Here is a 13746-nt window from a genome sequence, read left to right on the forward strand (position 1 = left end):
TAATAACTTGAAATTGTGCAAGTTTTGAAAGATATTTATGCATGGTTTATTTTTACCTTCATCGGAGGGCAAAGGATGACTAAACAAGAATAAGAAACTCAGTCTATTTGCCCTTTGTAACAAATGGCATAGAGGCCAACTAAGCCCAATTGAGACCAGCTTTCACTGCATAAACTGCCATTCAAACAAGGGATTTCTCTGAGCCTGTCAACTATGCACCTGGTCTAATGATAAAGATGAGCTCTTCTCATTCTTAACTAAAGTTGTTGTCTCCTGATGGTCACATAAACTTTGGAGGTCAGCTATTAGCTCTTTCAAAGCCTTACACAGGTCAGTAAGTCTTGAAGCCTTTTCAAAGCGGACCACTGTTGGTTTAATACACTGATGCTTCACCTTTGCTCATGTGTCAGAGATGCAGCATTGTACAGGGCCCCTTTATACGTGCCACTTCAATTCTCATTGTCTGATTTTAAAAAGCACTGGTCACTCAGTGCGGATTTGATGAGAATTGAATGCGGAAGCTGGAATTGGCGATGTCGGGACCTTAATTGTCTATTTGGAAACTCATCCATCAACATGTCACCACTGCGGTTGCAGCATCGGGGGACCTCGATGAATAAAATGTCAAGTCCTGGTTTTGAGTAGAAATGAGTGCTCTAGCCGATATTTCCACCTCAGCACGACCCATTAATCTGTACGTGTAGGCAAAAATTTAAACTAGGATATGTGGTGTGATAAACGAAGTAAAAACAACAGGCAGCCACTGAGTGTCTGAGTATGATTTTATCCAGTGATTGATTTTTGGCTTGTGGAGAGTTATTTTCTTTCAGCAGACATTAGCTTTGTGCCTGGCAACCTGAGTATTCAGCCCCACTGACCAGATAGGATATGTTTCCCAAAGCTTTCTAAAGGTTTAATGAGCAGTGGCCTATTTCCAGCAGAACCCAGGGAGACTCCCGTCTGCTGAAGTCATTTAGTGGTACACGCTGTCTCAGTCTCTCTCTCACACACATTCTCCCAAGAGAGCGAGAAAGAGATTAGAATGTAGACTACTACAGTGTGGCGATCACTATAGTCTTCGCATCCTAAGGTGCCTGACAGCAGATTGGTATTGCCCCATCTTGCAGAGTGCCTGGAACGGCGTTCAGATTAAAAGCCGGTAAGATGATTGTCTGAAAGGTCAATGTGTGATATATAAAGTCCAGTGACTTCTGGTTTCATTCCTGTGATGGATTCGAGCAGCCTTGTCCATTGTGTTGTACTTGCTCGGTCGCGTGGATTTAATGTCCACTGGAGAAGGCACTGCTTCTTCAGGAAGGTTTGCTGTGAATAAGATTGTCACAGCCTAACAATATCAGAATAAGAAGTTCATAACAATGCAGGTAAAATCAAAAGCAAGCAGTTTACAAGTTAAGAATAGGAGCCAGGGCATCAGCATTGTAGCTTTGCACTGTATTGTAACATGCAGAATTTCCCATTTGATGAAGGAAAGGTAAAGCTGTTATTCAAGACCAGACTATTGGCTGAGTGCTTCCTGCTGCACTTTAGTGGAATACTTTGCTGTGGTTTTGTGTCGTATTTGTTTCCTTTGTGTAACTCAGTGACAATATGACAGTCAGAACAAAGGTACGGTTCACTTTTTAGAAGGTGATGCTGTCTTTTAATTATATAATAATTAGGGGCAGCTCTGTGGCACAGCGATGGAATTACTGCCTTACAGCGCCAGAGACCCATATTCAATCCTGATTACGGGTGCTATCTCTATAGAGTTTGCATGTTCTCCCGTGCCCGCGTGGGTTTTCTCCGGGTACTCCGGTTTCCTCCCACAGTCCAAAGACGTACAGGTTTGTAGGTTAATTTGGCTCCGGTAAAATAATTGTAAATTGTCCCTAGTATGTAGGATAATGCATACTGAATGATAATGAATATGGGGATCACTGGCCGGTGCGGACTCGGTGAGCCGAAGGGCCTGTTTCTGCGCTGTACCTCTGAACTAAACTAATCTAAACTAAAATCCTCAATGCCTCCCCAGGCTACAATGAACAGTGAAATAAATCTGTTATATTTTGAGGCATTGTAATATAATGCAAGCTTCTCCTGATGGGATTTGGTATTTACTCTTCTGTGAGTTCTTTATACTCTGTATAGTGCTTGCTAAACAATTTCATCTCATGACAACATCAGAGGAAAAACATTAATCTTCTGAATGAATAATGTTCTTCAAGGTTCTATATATACTGTTTGTTATTCCTGAAAGGTGAAGAATAAATCAACTTAAAATTATTTATTGTGTGTCTCATTCTAGCACTTCTTGCATTTTATTTAGTGGACAGATTTATTTCCCAGGACTGAGCGAGCCTTTGTCTGTTTAAAGGGACAGTGGCACTCTAACAGAGAGATTTGAAATAGCCAGGGAGACTCTCTTAAATCCTTTCTCAGGTCCGTGACTTGTTAAAATGACCGTCCTGTGAGAGTGTAGGCTGAGCTCCACCTACTCATATGTACATCAATGTACCTTAAAGAAATATTTCACCTTTCCCATTCGTCACTGATCAAACATCCATTATTATGGTTGAAAGATTCTAAAACTGCTAAGAGGTACTCCGACCAGTCAGACTATCACCCTGATTACATTTAATCTCTGTTTGCCTTTTTGTCACCTTGTCCTAGGTGATCTATTCTCCATTTTCCTTAATCTGCATCTCTTTTGATCTTATTTTTACACCTTATCCTTCCTTATCTCTGTGTCTACCCCTCCCGTGACTCTCAGTCTGAAGAAGGGACTCGACCCGATTCTGTCCAGAGATGCTGCCTATCCCACTGAGTCACTCCAGCATTTTGTGTCTATCTTCGGTGTAAACCAGCACCTGCTGTTCCTTCCGACACACTTCGTCTGCGAAGAGGTTGTGCTGGCTTAATTTACTTTGTGGAAGTGTCTGAATTGCCCTGTACCTTTAAGACTTTATTTTTTTAAATCAGAACTGTAAAGACCAAAGAAGAGATGACATAAGACTGCCAGCTTTGCTCATTGAAGACTGGGAAACTCAGTTACAAGTTATTTAACAGACAAATAGTCAGGGAAGTTATGCAGGACCTGCACAGATTCAGTAATGTGGCCCCTTTGCATTAGGATTGATTAGCATTCAATCAATGCTCTCTTCCACTTAAGTGAGGAAAAGAAAAGAGCAGGAACAATGAATGATAGAGGTTTAGAAGTTATTGAGGAACAAAGGGACCTTAGATCTTAGTGTACAAGTGCATGGATCCCTGAAACTGGCAGCACATGTAGATGAGGTATGAAGATGTAAAGAGTTTCAATAGCTGGGGCATGGTACATAAGACCAGAGAGGTTACTAAACATAATTATAATTCTGGAGTACTATGGAGCTACTGATATGGAGTACTAATTAGAGTACCATGTGCAGTTTGTCCTCACACAATAGGAAGGATATGATTGCACTGGAGAGGGTGGAGGGGAGATTTATCTGGATGATGCTTTTCACTTATGAGGAAACAGCCTGGTTAGGCTGTACTAGTTTTCCTTGGAGCAGAGGAGATGAGGAGTGAGTGATAGAGGTGAGCAAAAGTATCAGAGGCATAGATAGAGTAGATAATAGTTTGCAGACAAGAAAATTGATGACGTTGTGGATCGTAAATAAGGTTGTCAAAGGATACGGCAGGAAATACAGTAGTGCAGAGAAATAGCAGATGGAATTTAATCTGAACAAGTGTGAGGTTTTGGACTTTGTGAGCCACAGGGAGATCAGGTCTGCATTATATTCCGCTACACTTGTCGCTTTACCTCCCCCCTCGACTCCATTCAAGGACCCAAGCAATCGTTCCAGGTGCGACAGAGGTTCACCTGCATCTCCTCCAACCTCATCTATTGCATCCGCTGCTCTAGATGTCAGCTGATCTACATTGGTGAGACCAAGCGTAGGCTTGGCGATCATTTCGCCGAAAACCTCCGCTCGGTCCGCATTATATTCTTCCTCCTCAATGTCAGAGGGGATGTGCCTTGCTTGACCTGCCCGATAATTAATATTGAGCATGTAACCTGATTTCAGTGATGTTGGCAGAAGGATAAATAATGACCAGAATAACAATAACTCATCAAAATTGCAGATGCTGGAAATCTGTAATATAAACGGAAAACACCTAGTTATCCACCTTCTGTGAATAACGAAACAGAGTTTTTGGTTGGATGTCTTCATTAAAACTGTGTTTTGCATAGATGGATAGCAGTGTGATAACTGTATAATAATATTTAATTTGAAAGGTATTAATTTAAAAATAAATATTATGAAAGACAATAGAACTCTTCTGCCATTTGAATAGTATTGTGGGAAATTCTGAATCAAAGTAGACGGGGGATCAATTTAACATCGCAAAAGACAGCATCACAGAGTGGTAATGTCTCTGTAATCCCCTGACTTTGTTAACTTTTGCAGAATGAGTTATGAGACCGAACTGATTTAGAAATACTTTTATCGATAAGTTAATCAACGTTGGCACTGTGCTTTTTGGATGGGGTAGCTTGAAAACAGATTGCAGTTCCTTGACTATGGCGCTGAAGAGGCTGAACCGTCCCTGAGGAAATGGTTTGAAATGCGCATCCTATTGCTTATGTTGGGGGAGCTGAGCCCATTCAACTGTAACCTTATTGAGGTGATCATTAAAAACAGCACCTCACAGCTGCTGCCTCGGTGAGCACCAGACAGAAGGGGAAAACCAAAGGGAACCTGATGATAAATACAGCTCCACAGTGGCAAACCCAGCTCCTCTGTGACACTTGCCTGCTGAAGACAGACCCCAGCAAGCCCACTGAACTGTCTGCAGTTTTCCCCAAAACATGGGCTGGATTATTAATTTAGAGCGGATTTCTGAAAGGAAAGAAAGCAAGAATGAACAATCATGGAAATGATGGAACAATTTGCATCTATGTACCTCTTTTCCAAAATGAATATGAACCATGGCAGCTTTCAGCCAATTAAGTATATTGTTATAATTTGGGGACATCAATCTGCAGACAGCAAGTTCCCACAGAGAAGTCAGAGTCAGAGGGTGGTGAATCTGTGGAATTCATTGCCACAGAAGGTTGTGGAGGCCAAGTCAATGGATATTTTTATAGTGGAGATTGATAGATTCTTTATTAGTATGGGTGACAGGGGTTACGGGGAGAAGGCAAGAGAATGGGGTTGAAAGGGAAAGATAGATCAGCCATGATTGAATGGCGGTGTAGACTCAATGGGCTGAATGACCTAATTCTGCTCCTAATACATGAATTTATGAAGCAGTATCTTTGATCCACTAGATTTAATCCCAGTCTGTTGACAGTAGCAAGCTCCATGAAGAGTTTAGCTATGGGCTTATGTTTAAATTACTGCTGGCTTACTTTCTTGCCTCGAAAATTCCTGAGTTGCTACACAAATAATGGCATCTCATCGTGACTCTCATATGTCTCATGCCATTGAGCCCATCAAGTGTATGCCAGCTTTCAAGGCAATGCCACATGACCATTAAAGCACCAATCCCACCAATTTACAGCAGCAAATTAATCTACCTATCAGCTTGTATATGGCTTGTGGGAGAACATTCTTATGAACTTTCACCATTCTCCGCTCATGCTTTATCTCTCTTCCTCCTCTATTATCTTTACAAGATTGAACCTGAAATTATGGAATGATTCAATCCTTTATTTCCTTCTTCAATCTTTTAATTAGCCTCCCCTTGCCTGGTAAGAAGCTGGATAATCAATTTCCCAGTGACTAGGGGCTGGAAATACACCATGAACTGATTTCCGATGTAGTTCTGAGTAATGTTTATTTGAGGGTGGCAGAATTCTTTGTCAATGTCCCAGCAATAAAAGAGTTTCAACCACTGAACCGTAAAAGACAAATGATTTGCTCATTTACATTTGTCTGTCGAAAGTCAGATAGAGTCAAAAGCGGCAATTAGTGGAGATTTATCAAACATCACTATTATCAAAACATACCCGAGATGCGGTGGAAATTACCAAGCCCAGGGGCAGTTAATAATGTGTGTGGGGTCAGACAGGGAAACAGTGAACTTTTCACATCAGTTGTGCAGGCTGATTTGACTAATTGGGATAGGCAAGGCAATTAATTAAGATCCTCTATACCAATCAAATTTCACCTGGGGCACCGCTACACAGTAATGACCAACGGCTGTTGGCGGTTGGAGAGCATGGATTGTCTGATTAATGATTGTTCCAATACAGTCGATAGTGCACCCAAGAGTGCGTAGAACAGCGGGACAGTGAGGTAAAAGACCCCGGGAATTATCAACATATTCTGCCAAGCAACACGAACTGGAAGAAGCAATAAAGGTTTCAAGGGAGGCTGAATAATGGGCAAAATACACATCATTTTGTGTGGAATAACAGTACCTCATGGCCTGTGAAGTGAATTAGTTTAAGGGAAGCGGAGGGAAAGCAGTCACGTGTATCCATTTAGTGGGCTCTGTTCAGCTTTCGTCCACTGATGCAAGCTGAAATTTCACAGTTTTAAAACACAAACCCACTTTTCCCAGTCCCTACAACCGACAACCTGCTCTAGAGCTAACCCTATTATTTTGCAAGTCTATGTTTGAGTTAGCACCACCCTGATACAATGATATCAAATAGGGACATGAAAATCAAAAACAGCGGAGGCTGGAAATCCGAATCAAAAATAGAAAATGCTGGAAATACTCAGCATGACGAGCAGCATCGGTTGAAAGAGAAACAGCGAATGTTTCACATCTAAACTCCTCATTCTAGGTCGGCAAATGCTCCTGGACCTGAAACATTGAACAGGGTCACACTCATACATCCCGCTGTGTCCATGTTCAGCAAGGTTGGCTCTGTGGACTCACATTTACCCAAAGTTCAATAGTGTCTGTCTCAGGAAGATGCAAAAGACTTAAAGTTAGCCATTATTCTTATGGAGTGAAGCCAATTATTCCATCAAGTCTTGAACATATTTAATGTGCTGAAGGCAGGCAGACAAAATGAAAATGTTCAAATACAGGCCGGTTTTTCATGGCCGAGAGTGGCCCCATGCCTCTGTGTTCAGTTTTTTCTCCTAGTTGCTTGGCTTACGTCTGTGGATATGAGTGCTTCCTCCCGAGCTATCACATCCATTGGCAGGACGGGGCAGTCTCTGATGGTAGGACAGCTACCCTAGCACAGAAGCTCCTGCAGTCTAACTGGAGAAATGGCAATGAAATCACCCAGCATCATTGTGCTCAAAAGCACAGGCCCCTAGAAACCCGTGAGTCCTGCTACAGACTCCTGTGAACCAGTGAAGGCTGCAAGTGAACCTCTGCCTCTCCTGAAAGGACTGTCAGGGTCCTTGGACAGTGTCAGCTGTGTGAGGGCCCCTTTAAACCATGCACATGCCTTGAAGGGATGTTGTGAGTGGCCAACACTGCATCCCACCCAGAAAATGATGGTCCACTTTATCCTGGCAATGCCCCGAAAGATCATGGCACAGTGGATTATGTCATTCCATGCACATCTTTGGCCACAAATATCCAGCACACACTTGCGACAGGAAGTGGTGGGTCTAATATAATGCATTATGTCATCCTGGTTGAAAGGTAGGGAATTCAAGACGCCAACAAACAATATAGACACAACATTTTCACTCAGTGGGACAGGCAGCATATCTGTGTAGAAGGAACGGGTGACATTTTGGGTTGAGACCCTTCTTCAGACTGAGAGTCGGGAGTGGGAGATAGAGATATGGATGGGTAAGGTGTGAAAAGGGACATTAAAGGGGACAAAGGTCAAGGAAAATGTAGAATAGATTATTGTTACCTGAGGGGAAGGTGACGACGAGGCATACAATAATTTAATTTAATCAGGAGGACAGCCAAACTAGTCAGAGAACTAGGATGGGGGAGGGATGGAGAGAGAGGGATAGGAAGGGTTACTTGAAGTTTGAGGTCAATATTCATACTGCTGTCTAAGTGTAATATGAGGTACTGTTCCTCCAATTTGCGTTGGGCTTCATTCTGACAGTGGAGTGGACAGAATGGTCAGTGTGGGAATGGGAGGGGGAGTTAAAGTGTTTAGCAACGGGAGATCACATAGTCTATGCGGACTGAGCGGAAGTGTTCAGCAAAATGATTGCCAAGCCTCCGTGTGATCTCGCTGATATATAAGAGTATACACCTGGAACAGCGGATACAGTAGGTGAGGTTGGAGGAGGTGCAGGTGAACCTCTACCTCACCTGAAAGGACCGTTAGGGTCCTTGGACGAAGTCGATGGAAGAGGTATAGGAACAGGTGTTGCATCTTATGCGGTTGCAGGGGAATGTACCTGGGGAGAGGATGGTTTGGGTGGGAAGGGATGAGTTAACCAGGGCGTTGCAGAGGGAACGGTCTCTGCGGAAAGCGGAAAGGGGTGGAGTAGGGAAAATGTGGCTTGGATCCCGTTGGAGGTAGCGAAAATGTTGGAGGATTATGTACTGTATATGATGGGTGAGGACTAGGGGGATTCTGTCCCTGTTGCGACTGGGGTGAAGGGGAGCAAAGTGGAGCTGTAGCATACTGAGGAGACCCCTATGAGGGCCTCATCTATGATGGAAGAAGGGAATCCCCATTCCCTAAAGAATGAGGATATCGCGGATGTCATGGTATGCAACACCTCATCTTGGGCGCAGATACAGCATTGACGGAGGAATTGGGAGTAGAGTCTTTGCAGGAGGCAGGGTGGGAAAAAGTGTAGTCAAGATAGCTGTGGGAGTCTGTAGGTTTATAATAGATGTCAGTTGATAGTCTATCTCCTGTGATGCAGACGATGAGATCAAGAAAAGATTGGAAGATGTCGGAGATGGTCCAAGTGAATTTGAGTGAGGATGGAAATTAGTCGTAAAGTTAATTAAATCGGTGAGTTTTGCCCGAGTGCAGGAGGTAGCCTCGATGCAATCGTCAATGTAGCGGAAATAGAGTTTGGGAATAGGGCCAATTGTACGCCTGGAACAGGAATTGTTCCATGTAACCTACAAAGAGGCAGGCATAGCTGGGGCCAATGCAAGTGCCCATGGTGAGCCTTGGATTTGGAGGAAGTGGGAGCAGTCGAAGGAGATGTTGTTAAGATTAAGGCGGAAGAGAGTGTTGGTAGAGGGGAATTGGCTGGTTCTGCAGTCGAGGAAGAAACGGAGGTGCTTTAAGACCTTCCTGGTGGGGAGTGGAGGTGTAGAATGACCGAACATACATAGTAAAGATGAGGAAGTGGTGGCCTGGGAAATGGAAATCATTGAAGAGCTAAAGGGCGTGTGAGGTGTCTTGGACATAGGTCAGGAGGGATTGGCCAGGGGGGATAGGATGGAGTTGAGGTATGTGGAAATGAATTCAGTTGGACAGGAGCAGACAGAAACAACAATATAGCAATTTATAATGTGCTAATAAAGATGGTGCACAGCAAGCCAGCTTGTAGACGCTGTTTAACACTGAATTACCCACTTGAACACTAAACTTATATCTTGGTAAAATGACAAGACACGTGTCTTCTGAGCGTGAAATCTCCCATTTTATCCTTTTGCACAGCTTATCTTCAAGCTTGCAGCAATGCGAATGAATGTTAATTCCTTCTGCAATGAGTCAAAGTCAAAAGTCAAAGTAGCCTTTATTGTCATTCACTTCAAGGATAATTGCAAATTACCAATAAATGTGGCCTTGCCTGCAATGCACCTATCTCATGAAAGAAATGAAATTAATTGTCATATGTACCGATAATGAATTTCTTACTTGAGCTGCATAACAGGCCTGTAAACACAACACACACTCTTTACAAAAGCTCTGTAAAGGTTGAGCATTACAGAACAGTGTTGTCAGCTTTGGTTGTATAACATCATGATGTGTCAAGTTTAGCATGGCCTTCTCTAATGATCTATTGCAGGTTCCCACAACAGGTACAATGTCTGTGGTCAGCTGTTACAGGGGTCTTCCTATAAAAGGATGTTACTACTAGAGTTGAGTGGGAGTTTACTCCCAGGGTATCGGAGGGAGCTGAATTGTGCCAGTAGGAGGCATGTCTTTTGTGCAAGAAGGTGCAGAAGGTTCCTGCAGAGCTACAGCCAGACACTTCTGGCAGAAGGTTGCTCAGCAGTCTCTGAACATGAGTCTTTGGGGAAGTCTGCAGAGCAGGTAAATCTCCATCTCCATACGCTGCTGTTAGCTGAATGGGGAGTTGACAGAGTCTCCTGTCCTAGGGAGTCCATCGAGAACGAAAGGGGACTCGGCAGGGTGGTCGCCGAGAATGAAGGTGGGGACCCAGCGGGGGGCCTCCGAGAATGAAAGGGGACCGGCGGGACCATCGAGAACAAAGAAGGATCTGGTGGGGAGGGGGGCCAAGAACGATGGGGGACCCGGCAGGGGGGGGGGGGGGGGGGGGGGGGGGGGGGGGGGGAGAGCACGTCGAGAATGAAGAGTGAAAATCATTGAATAGAGTAGAGAGTTGGGTTAGTTAGACTCACCATAGCAGCAGCGGTGAGATGTGGCAGAGAACAACAGCAGCAGCAACAGCAGCAGCAGCCTGAAATGATGCTGAGGCTTGTAACCTGAGAGTGAAGGTGACCCTGACCAGGGTACTTAAGGAAGTGGATCTAGAAATCGTGGATGCATTGGTGATAATTTTCCAATGTTCTATAGACTCAAGATCAGTTCCTGTGGATTGGAGGGTAGTTAATGTTATCCAACTTTTTAAGAAAGAAGGGAGAGAGAAAACAAGGAATTATAGACTAGTCCGAGTCAGCATGGATTTACGAAGGGGAAATCATGCTTGACTAATCTTCTGGAATTTTTTGAAGATGTAACTAGGAAAATGGACAAGGGAGAGCCAGTGGATGTAGTGTACCTGGACTTTCAGAAAGCATTTGATAAGGTCCCACATAGGAGATTAGTGGGCAAAATTAGGGCACATGATATTGGGGGTAGAGTGCTGACGTGGATAGAGAAGTGGTTGGCAGACAGGAAACAAAGAGTAGGGGTTAATGGGTCCCTTTCAGAATGGCAGGCAGTGACTAGTGGGGTACCGCAAGGCTCAGTGCTGGGACCGCAGCTATTTACAATATTATCAATGATTTGGATGAAGGGATTCAAAGTAACACTAGCAAATTTGCAGATGACACAAAGCTGGGTGGCAGTGTGAACTGTGTGGAGGATGCTATGAGAATGCAGGGTGACTTGGACAGGGTGGAGGAGTGTGCAGATGCATGGCAGATGAAGTTTAATGCGGATAAATGTGAGGCTATCCACTTTGGTAGCAAAAACAGGAAGGCAGATTACTATCTAAATGGTGTCAAGTTGGGAAAAGGGGAAGTACAATATGGATCTGGGGGTCACTGGATTGCAGGACTGTCATATGCTGAGAGAATGGAGCAGCTGGGCTTGTACACTCTGGAGTTTAGAAGGATGAGAGGGTATCTCATTGAAACATATAAGATTGTTAAGGGTTTGGACACGGTAGAGGCAGGAAACACGTTCCCGATGTTGGGGGAGTCCAGAACCAGGGGCCACAGTTTAAGAATAAGGAGTAAGCTATTTAGAACGGAGACGAGGAAACACTTTTTCTCACAGAGATTGGTGAGCCTGTGGAATTCTCTGCCTCAGAGGGCGGTGGAGGCAGGTTCTCTGGATGCTTTCAAGCGAGAACTAGATAGGGCTCTTAATAATAGCGGAGTCAGGGAATATGGGGAGAAGGCAGGAACGGGGTACTGATTGGGGATGATCAGCCATGATCACATTGAATGGTGGTGCTGGCTCGAAGGGCCGAATGGCATACTCCTGCACCTATTGTCTATTGACCCCCATGTGTAATGCAGTCTAGATGCAAGTGGGGTGCTGGAGGTCACAGATCTGAGAGAAAACAAGAGGTATAGTTTGAGTGCTGGCCCTGTAAATAGCGTGGTTTCGGGGGGAAGCACGGGGAGGAAATACTGGTTCCCTGTGAATTTAAATAGCAGTCACTGTTCAGATTAAAGAGGCTCACAATCTATCTAGGTATTGAACTACTGTTGTCTGCAGTGCTCATATCAAGCCTTCCCCCATGCTGTTTCCCTTCCGCTATTTCCACATTCTCACCACGAGAAAAAAAGTGTCATTGGTAGGATCCCGCTGCGCACAATTTAACAATGGCCTTTCCTACATTCAAGAAACAGTTAGACAGGTACATGGATAGGACAGGTTTGGAAGGTTATGGACCAAGCGCGGGTAGGTGGGACTAGTGTAGCTGGGACATGTTGGCCCATGTGTGCAAGTTGGGCCGAAGGGTCTGTTTCCACACTGTATCACTCCATGACTCTATTGCAACAGTAACTACACTTTTAGTTATTCCAATGGTTGTAAGATGTTTGGGATGTCCTGAGGTCACAAGAGCTCAATATAAATCCAGCTCATTATTTTTATTTTGTTCCCATGGAACAGCCAATGCCAACGGGTTCCTTGCCAACCCTTACTCATCCACATCACTTTCCTGTAAGCATTCTGTTACAGAGATTTAAAGGTGGATGATAATCAAGAACTAGAGGTCTTGGGTTGAAGGTGAGAGCAGAAACATTTAATGGGAACCTGAGGGGGCAACCTTTTCACACAGAGGGTGATACCTATGTGGAATGAGCCATCAGAGGAAGTGCGAAAGGCAGGTACAATAACAATTTTTAAAAGGTATATTGCCAGGTATATAGATAGGATAGGAAAGGTTCGGAGGGAGACAGGCCAAATACAAGCAAATGAAACAAGTATACATGGGCATCTTGGATGGCATGGATGAGTTAGGCAGGATGAGGGCTGCAGCAGCAGAGAGGCATCAGCTAAGCCCCATTGCCTGCAGTTGTGTGGCCAGCAATATTTTTGGCGTTGATCTCTGCAGCATTCTGTCGGATAATTTAAAGGCTGCTTACTAAAAGAGCCAAAACACTCAACCTCTTTGCAGGCTTTATGCCAAAAATCCAATAGTCTTTAGACACTATTGTCTACAACTTGGACAACGCTTAATTTAGTTTAGAGATACAGCGTGAAAACAGATCCTTCGGCCCACTGAATCCATGCCAACCAACCGTACAAGCACTATTCCACATACTAGGGACAATTTACAATTTACAGGAGCCAATTAACCTACAAACCTGTACGTCTTCGGAGTGTGGGGGGAAATCGGAGCACCTGGAGAAAACCCACGCGGTCAGAGAGAGATTGTACAAACTCCATACAGACAGCACGCGTAGTCAGGATCGAACCATAGTTAGGATTGAACTGGGGTCTCTGGCATTGTAAGGCAGCAACTCTACCGCTTCCACCACTGTGTTGCCCTTAGAAGTGCATAGGTGGAAGGGTGTGGATGACAGTATTCCACCTCCAAACTGATATAATAGGGAGGGTGGGCTTTTACTTAATATTTTTTTTATAATGCCTACATTATCTTGTTTTGTTTATTCCTGCCATGCTGTTCATCAACAATATTTCTGTCATACCTCTGCAGCTCTCTGGCAGATGATTCAGTGGGTCTCCAGTCAGATCCCTTTGGAATCAGTGGGCTGCATGATGCTAGGTTGTGAGATCCCTGGCTGCTCTTCAGAGATTAAAGTGTCATCACCTTTTCAAGTATGCTGGGAGATTTGGCAAGACAGAGTGGTAGAGAGCTGGACAGGCATCACCCACTGCTCTGTTCAACTCACAGCAAAGCACAGCATTTTGGGGCACAGCGATTGTGTTGCTGCCTTATAGCACCAAAGACCTGGGTT

General features: G+C 44.2%; 1 protein-coding gene across 2 annotated transcripts in view; it reads left to right on the forward strand.

The window, feature by feature from the left end:
- The window catches only part of mid1 (midline 1), a 290576-nt gene that overhangs the window by 75893 nt on the left and 200937 nt on the right, over positions 1-13746 (forward strand). Inside the window, exon 1 of one of the 2 annotated variants that reach the window (XM_033032776.1) lies at positions 1078-1159. The exons of the other annotated variant lie outside the window; for it this stretch is intronic. The gene's annotated coding sequence lies outside the window, so the exon portion shown is untranslated. Of the gene's footprint in view, positions 1-1077; positions 1160-13746 lie in introns of those variants that run through there. 2 annotated transcript variants of the gene reach the window in all.

The sequence above is a fragment of the Amblyraja radiata genome, chromosome 14, assembly GCF_010909765.2.
Source record: "Amblyraja radiata isolate CabotCenter1 chromosome 14, sAmbRad1.1.pri, whole genome shotgun sequence".
Lineage (NCBI taxonomy): Eukaryota > Metazoa > Chordata > Chondrichthyes > Rajiformes > Rajidae > Amblyraja > Amblyraja radiata.